The 10110-nt window shown below is 38.9% G+C and overlaps 1 protein-coding gene across 6 annotated transcripts in view; it reads right to left on the reverse strand.

Annotated features, from left to right (window-relative positions):
* Window positions 1–10110, reverse strand: part of LOC108235090 (putative homeodomain transcription factor 2) — a 40346-nt gene that overhangs the window by 26241 nt on the left and 3995 nt on the right. For 3 of the 6 annotated variants that reach the window (XM_017414854.3, XM_017414855.3, XM_017414850.3), the window contains exon 2: window positions 5980–6039. The gene's annotated coding sequence lies outside the window, so the exon portion shown is untranslated. Of the gene's footprint in view, window positions 1–1805; window positions 1830–2675; window positions 2699–3519; window positions 3544–5979; window positions 6040–10110 lie in introns of those variants that run through there. The other 3 variants (XM_017414851.3, XM_017414853.3, XM_017414852.3) reach the window with 3 other exon arrangements.

Consider the following 10110-nt stretch of genomic DNA (forward strand, 5'->3'; position numbering starts at 1 on the left):
AACCTCAGAACTGAAAAACTGTTTCTGTTTTTTCCTGTTAGTTATTTAACCCAGCGGGTGAGGGCTTACAACACTAAACTGCCTTTTTTATATTGTCCCGGTAAGTTGCTTTGCACGTAGAAGAATCACTCCGCATGGTAGAAACTTCTTACTGCTAGTCTACGTCCTCACATTCAGTACGATTACTTTTAAATATATTTTATACCTGGTGAATTGGCCTAAAGCCTCGAATACGTCCAACTACAAAAGTAAAAGCCCTGAAGAATCTCATGGGCCACCTTTGTGACCATCTGCAGGTCTGTGATGCAAAGAAATATGTGAGAAAGATCATTGTATGGGACCCTTTGACAGCTTCATAGCTTATCACCCAATTACAAAACCACAACACAACGTTTCAAGTCACCACTTCAAACAAAGAAAGTTCAGAGTGTGTGTGTGTGTGTGTGTGTGTGTGTGTGCGTGCTCTAAGGTTGTAGTGTTCAAAGCCAAGATGGAACAAGTCCAAGCTCAGTGTCAAAACCGAGTTTATAAGGTTCAAAAGCAGGAAGAAGAGAAAAATGTTCAACTTCAGCCAAATGTAAACAGTTTGCACATCAAGAAGAGGCCGACACACAAAGGCGCCCGTTGGAAACACCGGTCCTAAGTGATTTTATTTGCATTATTGAGTCTTTGTTCGCAGGCTTTTCTGCTCATGCCTGAAAGCAAAATATATTTTTAGAAACAGGAAGGAAGTGTTCATGCTGCTGCCTAAAGCTGCGATCATGACCTCTCTCCAACTCCCTCCATCCGTCACTTTTCACCTTTTCTGAAATACTGATATATTTTACCCTGATATGTACACATCTACACAATAAAAAGATACATAAACTAACTTAAAGCTGGGGAAAAACTAGGAGAGAAAGCACAGAGAGCATTAGCCTTTGTGTGCTTTCAAACCAGATTGTTTTATGGCATCAGGGGAAGCCTTAAATAAAAACTGAAGCAAGAAAAATTTGAAATAAAAGTCAAAACTGCTAAATTTATTCATATGGGGTTCATTTTTCTTATTTCCTTTCTTTTTTGGGAGAGGATTTCTGTGTTCCTGGTTCATGAATCAAAAACAAAGTAGAAAATTGTACTTTCTGTAGCTCCAACACGGCAAGTTAATAATTTTATTTTCATTTATTATTAAACAAACTGTCACTGATAAATTTGCACAGCTGTTTTTTTTTAAGCTAATGCTAATGGCTTTGTTACAACGTTCTGCACTTCAACAACATATTTTGAAAGACTCCTCAAATAAAATAATTAAAGAAGCAGCAGAAAGCATTCAGTAAAAATCTAAATTATTATGATTGGGGAAATAAAAAGAGACAGAAGAAGCATAATGGGTAATTGCCCAAATGTGCTTTCCAAAATAAAAGTATGGGTCATATATTAGGGCTGTACGACACTGGAGAAGTAATGACAACATTAACTAAAATAAACTCACACTTTTCTTAATCCTCTCTTTCGGTTCTGTCATCACGATGATCAACATTTTCTCTGTGTTTTAGCTTATTTACCACCATCATCTAAACTGAAAGTGGGTTTCAAGGCATGAGAGTCCATCAGATGGGCCAAATATATCACTGACAAGCAGAAAGTATGGTACTTGGAATATAAAAGTTTGTGATTTGTTGCAGTACAAGGAAGTCCTTTGCAATAATGACTCATTATCAAATTTCTATATTTAAAATCAATGATTAGATTAAAAAGGTATATTGTAAAATCTCAAACAGTCATCCTAATGTGCCCTCAAAGAGTAAGAGTTAAAGATAACTGACCCAACATTAACACCATTGCTGATTCCTGATGATGTTCGATGTTAAAATGACAAAATGTTCTTGGTTAAAAACAGAGAACTTCACACACACACACAGTCAGGCAAAAGAGACAAGCACCACATTGTGAGACTGAATTACCGATTTAAACTCCACAAAATATCCCTGTAATCCGATCAGTGACATAATGTCACATTCTGATGACATAAAACAGCAGCTGCAGCCGAGTAAATCCAGGCAGAAAGTCCTAAGGGAGCAACACCCCATCATTATGGAAACTGCAGACTCTTTTTTTAAACTCTCCCAAAGCCTCCTTATGCAAAAACAGTGGTAGGAAAAACAAGGCAGATCCTCTTTATCCAAAGCCTCTAAATCCCATCATCAAACCTCGCCTGGAAGCACCAGTTCATACACACGAGCAGACAGTCAAAGATAACTATTATTACCTAATACAGCCACAGCCTTGGATCTACGCTGCAGGGTCATTATTTTCTGCAGAAAAAAATAAAAAAATGCTTCCTAAGACACTTTTTTCCACAAAGCACACAGCTGCAGTGATCCCGAAATATATGGTGGTTTCCTGAAGGATATTTAGGGAACAGAGCCCAATAAACAAACAGCCATTACATGTTCCCAAGAAAGAATCAAAGACATTCAAAGAAAAAAACCAGCCAGAGCTCGAGCGCTCACATAAAATCTTCTCATTACAGTCGAACGGCTCATAATGTTTGTTTTCACCCTTTATCGTTTGGCTTTGTGCCGCAATTCTGGTAGTGGGGAGAAAAAAAATAAATCTGTCAACAAAAACAGCTCGTTTCACGACCCATTACAAAGCTCCTAAAGAATGTGACATTTTCCGTATCAAACACATACGCTCTGACCGTCTGCAGCCTCGAGGCTCGCCAAATCTGTGTGACCAGCCGTCAGTCCGGACTGACCTATTTACAGAGCGAGCGGTCAAGCTAGACAGTGTGAAGGATGTAGGCCATGCTTTAGATGAGGGCTCTTTCTGTGCTGCGTGGGTTTTTATGCTGGAAGAAGTGACTGAAAAACCAAGAACAAATAGCTAAACCCATCCAGGGTTGTTTACTAAAGGCTTCTGAGTAATTTCCATTAAAGTTGACATTTAATAACATTTCTAAACAAGAAAAATGTTTGTTTTTTTTGTCCTACACTGCCAACAAATGCTGTGAGTATCACATGTTCATGGACAGATTTAATCAGCCTTTAAAACAAACACTAATGAGAAATCCAGTAGAGGCGTCCCATTCATTTAATACATATTTAAAGAAAAAATAACTAGATTTTAAACACTCAGCCTTTTAGTAATTTCTACCAACAAAAGCAAAAATCCCTACAGCTGAGTAAGTGTATGTGAATGTACCAAATACCCTAATTGTGTAAACTGTATAAATAGCTTATGTTTTTAAAGATGGCAATACTGACGGTTTTAACCCATTACAGTTTCTCTCTAAGATAGTTAAACACAGTTGCTCTGGTATTTTTCATCTCACATAATTATATTATTAGCACAAAAGAGGCTTTGTTTCATTACGTTGTGAAAACATCACTATTTTCCTTATAAAAAAGCACAAGCTACTACAGATTTTGGTTGTAAAATTTGAATCTATAGCAATCGTAGCTCATATTAAATTTACTTTTAGACGTTATCTGCACGCGTTTTACAGCAGAGGCATCACAAAAGTCAAAAGTTTACCATGTCTGTCAGTGTCACAAGCTCAGCCGAGCGTCGGAAAAACAAATTAAGGTCAGCTGGTGCCGTGTAGGTTTCCTAAATCTTGTGATGTGTAACTGTATACTCCCCTTCATCTGTTCGTCCAATCGCAACAACATCGAGGGGTTCATATTTAATGAGATGAGAGATTAGGTGACAGGTTTCATCTTTGCGCAAGCTAAGAATTCTTGGATTGCTGTAACCATGCCTTACGATCTGAAAAATTTAAAACAACTTGTTTTGGTGGTCAGATAACGGTAAACAGTAAAGGGTTTTAAGCAATGCTTGTCAAGCATTAACTTCCATCAAAAATGAGGGGGGCGAGAAAAAAAAAAGTTCTACAAGAAATGCATCTTTGGAATGTGTGTAAAACCACATGAGCAGCAGAAGTCCTTGATGGAAACTCGTGATGTGTAACATTAGCTGCTCTCGTCTATCTGGGTGCTCCACATTTCTTGATGAGAGAGGTTTCTGCACGGGGTGGGGGTGCACGTGTGCGTTACAGTGTTTCAGCGTGTCGCCTGCCAACAGGAAACATGAGGATGCTCAATAGACGATCGAAGGTTAAAGGATGGGGATTCAGAAAAGCGACCAGACCACTGAAAGCAGGACATATTAATCTCTTTATGAGTCAGTCTCAAGCTATTTGGACAACTTGCAACTCTTGTCAGCACGCAGATGAAAGTGAACCGTCCCAAACGATATTTTTTCCTGAAACTAGACAACGAATTAGAAAAAAGCCACTACTTCTAACGAATCCTGATTTTTCTTGAGGTATTCAGATGGTGCCAATCCGGGGAAAATATAAAGCAGGTTCACTATAACCCAGGATTCTTTAAAATATTTGGCTGAACTACCCCTAACGATGAAGTGGTGCTACGAAGCTGGTTATCAACCACATAGAGGCCCTCCAGGATCAGGGTTGGACGTGGTGTCCAATCCTGGTCCTGGAGGGCCTCTATCCTGCATAGATGTTTCTCTGCTTTGAGGTACCTGATTTGAATGACTGATTTACAGGCTTCTGCAGAACTTGAAGACTTCAACGTAACACGTGGAGGGACAGGATAAAGAAGAGACTTCCATTGTTACACACCGGTGGTTGAGAGGGGATGGGTTAGCATGTATGATCTCTAATCTGAAAACCTAAAAAACTGCCACGATGACGGATCCAGGTAAGAAGTGAACCAACTTTATGACACTGCAAGTTTCAAACCGAACCTGACAAGGGGTGGGGCTCACTTTATGTTTTAGTGTGCTGTAATACGAACAAGAATTTTGAATCAATTTTAAAAAATGTATTATTATTTATCGTCGATAACATCAATACACGAGAACGAGATGACCGACAAAGACACACAAGCAGCTTCATCTGGTTTGTTCGACTTCTATGAAGTTAAAAGGAAAAGTGATGTCGACAAGACACATAGCACTATATGCAAGTTGTGTATACGTTTCCACCCAGAAGAGGACAATGAAAATCAGCCGGTGGTAGCTGCCGCTGCTAACAAAGGAGTATCGAACGAACGGCATCAAAGTTTCCACCTAACCAGGAAAAGACCATTGCAGCTTTTATCAAAAGGGATTTGCGTTTTGGCACCATTTTTCGCACTTTGGAGCTACGATAGAAGAAAAGCATCACAACCAAAGTCTGCTACAACGATAACCAAAACAAAGTCATGGAAACACTGAAGAAAGTGTCTAAAATGTGAGTCGTGGACATCCAGAGCAAAATATTTAGCTTCTTTTAGGTCTGAGAGATTCTGTGCTCAGGATTTAGTTTGAAGTGTGATTATAGTTGATTCAATAAACGTTTTGTAACATTCTGAATCATAATCAAGTTGAGTTGTGAGGTGCCTGAAGATTCCCAGACCCAAACCTGTCAATAAGCCACTCATACTGACTCATAGCACAGGCTCCAGCTCATAGTTTATTGGAAACAGTATAATCAAACTAAGGAAGAATAAAAAGCGATTACTGGTACGCAGAGTGGTAACATAACATAGTAATGCAAAAAAAAACAGCCTGTGGCAGTGTGTTACTTGGAAATCAGTAACCACTGATGAAGTGAAACTCACAGAAGAATAATTCTGCCACTGAACTTCACAGTTTAGTCTGCACGGACACACATATGCTAAAAAAGGCCCTGTGTTTGCGTCTTGTACATACAGCTAAAAGGGGAAGTGTTATTTTTCCCATTCAGTTGTTTTTTTTCCCCCATTCGTCGTTCTCTTTCAAACAGTAAACAGTTCTGATGAACTGCTGTTGGTGTCTGAGCAGGGAGGCTCGGTGTAATGTGTGTGTGTATGAAGGCAGCTGACGCCCTCGGAGCAACGGGATCGGGGGTGTTGAAGCATGCAACACACAAGAACAGCCTGTGTGGGATTTAATGGCTGCAAACCGGTAAACACAAGACGCATTTCAACGAGCGCACGCAGGACTCACCTCTGGTCCGGCCTCGGAGCTGACTCGCGCTTCGTCCTCACAGCCAAACTGCAGCAAGATCTGGAAATTTGGGAAACAAAACAGAGATTCAGACTGGGTTTGGCCTGAGATTCAAACCAGCACCAGCAGCGCACGTTTTAGTCTGTCTCTGGAAAAGCTTGGCAATCAAGTGACAGGTGGCATTTGGTTCAGTCAAACAAACAACAACAACATAAAAACCCTTAAAGCTCATACTGCTCACTGTGAAAACAGGATTACATAATAATCCCTCACATAAAGAGCAGCACGTGTTAATTGCTGACCTTCAAAATCACACGAGTTGCCTGTGCACATACTCTGAATCGCTTAAAACGGTAATGATCAACAGGCAAACCAACAGTGAAGCTCCTGCGGCAACTTCTGAGGTCAACGATCCTAATCTCCCTCCTTCATCAGCAATCATTTCCAACACGCTGTCATTATTAAGCGATAATACCAGCAACATAAAACTGCAGGGAGCCTGTGACACGAAGCTAAACAACAAACATGTTGGAACGTTTTCGAGAATTGTCGTTTATTTCCCCTAAAGGTATCCAACTGGAAAAGTGACATGAAGTAATTAGAATGTGTGTTTCCAATATAAAATCAGACGAGTGTGCTTCATTTTAAAATACAGCAATGTAATTAAGTCCACTAAAAATTTACTTCTGTGATTGTAAAAGTGAAAATAACCATAATAAACTTAACACTACAAGCTTTGAATGGGTCATTTTTAAATGTTTTATGCAATTAATATTAGCTCATGATGCATAAAGACACTGAATTATTCCTACAGGCAGGCTGATCAAAATTAACCATTGTGTAGGTAATTATTTCTGATAACTGTGACCATATCTGCATAATTATAAATATCATTTGCTTATAAAAGATATTCTGGATGCAGTAAACATTGGTCTTGAATGGTTCTAAAATGTCTCCGTATTTATTTACAAGTGGCTGTTTTTTTTTTTTTTTCAAAGCTCATACAAACACTTGTTTTTTTTACGCAACAATTACAGGAAGATAATGTAAAACAGCAATCAAGATGACGATTATATCATTCACAACATTTATTTGAAAAGCAGATGATCGTCAGCTAAAAGTTCATAGTTTTGTCAGCTGTGCTTATCAGTATTTTCAGCTGCTTCCATTCATTGTTGACACAACCACTGTTCTCTGCAGACACACATGAACTGTTATGGAGGCAGCATGTTATTAGAAAACTGTACCCGAGGACAAAGAGGACATATTCACTTGATTTAATGGTTTAATCTCAGATCTGCACACTGACATTCTTGCTCTGAATATTTAGAATAAAGCCTCCACAACAGCTGAACAAAAGTGATCCATCTCAAAATGACTGAATGCAATAGTTTTAATTAAATAATAAACCTAATAATATTGCCTATTTTATGTCAGAAGACCTGCTTATGTTTTGGCAGAATTTACAAAATCCTTCTAAGCAATCAAACTGCTTTCTAAAACCCTTAGGATTAGTATATGCTAAATAAATAATTTCATAGAAACAGTTTTTGAGGCAATTTTTGATTTTATATGGTTGGATTTTGTATTTTAGGTTAACAGATTGAACAAGAGCTAACGTTTAACAAAATAATACAGAATAAATTATTTTAAATATGTCTCAAATTTGTGCAAAATCAAATGTAAAATACAGACCATGAAAGTAAACATCTGATTTTAAGGCCTAAGGGGTAAACAGGAGAACTATTTGTCCTTTTTAAATGTGTTTTTGGTATTTTGACTCATATCTAAACTTTCCGGTTTGACAGAAACATGAACATCAATCCAGTTTGAGGAGTCCATTTGTCTAAGATCTGATTTAAAATCAATTGATCACTGTGTACATGGTTGTTGACATCAGAGAGTAAAGCAACAGAAACTTGATCAACTGTTTTTTATAAAATGATTTATGTCTGTATTTATGCTGTACAGTGGTATTTTTACCCTGAGGTTGTTTACGGGAAAAGTTTTTCCCTGCAGAATCAGCACAAGATCACAAGTTCTTCCTTATCTTGATGTTTTTAAAGGTTCAGATCTACTTAATGTAAGAGTACTTGTACTCTGTCGGTAGCCATTTCAACTGAGCTGATTAAATACAGTGTCAGCACACAAGTGTGTAAAACCAAACTACAGTCTGAAGCCTCTCAGGTAATTGTTTTATTTAATATGTTATCAACAGGTGAATCCACTTTGATCTAAATGCAAGATGTTTCTTTCAGCTACAGCATGACTTACTTTACCAATTTCACCAAATTCAGGTTGAATCAGGTGAAAATGTCAACTGGAGTTTGGCTATATCCAATGTACTCGAGGAAATGAAACATGAGTTCTCAGAACTATTTGGTTCCTACACTCTGTATAAACACAATACTAGGACCTAACCAGTTTAAAGGCAGTGCAGCTGAGCTAACAGCACCTCTTCGAACTTGGATTATGCATTCATAAAATAAACATCGCTCATGTGCAGGCCACCGTGCGACTGCGGGAACCTTAAATGAAACAGCAGTTTGGTGTGTGATGTAACTACGCTGCAGCCGATGATGTAACCAGCTATGCAGGCAGAAACGAGCTAACAACACAGCATCAACATCTAAGAGGTCCTCAAAAACAAAGACGGAATCAAGCGGTTGAAGGAGGCACAAAAAAGGAGAGACTGCAGCACGGAGATGGAGTGGAAATTATGCACGCTCAAACACACAAGGTCACCCAGTCAGACCGTTATCCACTAAAATCCAAAAACACACAGACAATCTGTTCATGGACACAGTAGACCTGCTGCACAGCTACGCTGACTGACAAGCACGACTACCTCAACTGTCACTGTGTTAAAAATTTTGTGTTGCCTCATCCACTGTGTTTGATTTACCCCAAATCTGCACACTCACACAGGCTGGGTTTAACCTCACATATGTGCAAGAAGTAAACAGAGCGATACCATCACTCATCCCTGCTCTTTCAACAAGTGCTAAACGATAATTTTGCAAACATTTGCTAAATGCTAAAGGAACTGCTGGTGAAGAGGGTTGTTAAACTTCCTTGTGTTCCACGTAAGTCACTCTTATAATCCGGTCTTGCAGTTCAGCTACAGAAATATATGTGGTATGCAAATAAAATAAACTACGGTGACTGTAAAGGACTGAGAAGGAACAGATCTAAGTAAGAGGTTTGCCGTTTCGCTGTGTTTAGTGGTGCTGCTCCAAAGCAGGATTTACAAGTTAAACGTAACCTGAACTTTGTCACAGAGGGCAAATTTCAACTCAAGTCAGCGTTTTGAAAATTGTTAATTTAGGGTGGAAATTAATGCTGGACTAAGATGACATGTGAGACGCACTGTTCTGATGGTAAACGTGTTCGCCTCAGCAGTGTTTCTTAGGCCATCTCACCATCTGAGACCTCTGACCCTCAGTGTGTGATTTTTTAAATATAGCACCGAAAATCCAAGCACAATACTGAGTGACAAATGTTTTTGTCACCTGAGTGAAAATATAAGCTGATGAAAAAATAACTGAGCAACTAGTTTAGTATTTTCACGATAAAGTTAATTCTCTAACCTGCCAATTTTGCATTAAAATTTAATTTAATTTTTTTCCAATCCAATTCATTGTACTATTTTAGGCCATCCATTTATCCAAATGTTCAGCTCATTCAGGACCCGGCTGCTTCAAGTTTTGATTTCTGCAACTTTTAGATTTTACAAAATATTAACCTTTATTTACAAATACGTTCCCCACAGAAATACATTTAGATCAGCCAATTCAGACATTGTTCTCTTAGAAATCTGCTTCAGCATACATGATCTATTTCTGTCTTCCTAAGATACTTTTAGTATGTAGCTAGCCTTTCGCTACATTAAGCTTCAAGAAAGCTTTTCAGTACATTTAGCTTCTAGCGAGCCTTTGGCTGCATTTAGCTTATTGCAAGCATGTGGCTGCGTTTAGCTTCCCGCGAGCCTGTGGTTGAGTTTAGCTTCTCGTGAGCCTGTGGTTGAGTTTAGCTCCTAGCGAGCCTTTGGCTGCGTTTAGCTTCCCGCGAGCCTTTGGCTGCGTATAGGTTCCCGCGAGCCTTTGGCTGCGTTTAGCTTCCCGCGAGCCT

The sequence above is a fragment of the Kryptolebias marmoratus genome, linkage group LG18 (genome assembly GCF_001649575.2).
Source record: "Kryptolebias marmoratus isolate JLee-2015 linkage group LG18, ASM164957v2, whole genome shotgun sequence".
NCBI classification, from domain to species: domain Eukaryota; kingdom Metazoa; phylum Chordata; class Actinopteri; order Cyprinodontiformes; family Rivulidae; genus Kryptolebias; species Kryptolebias marmoratus.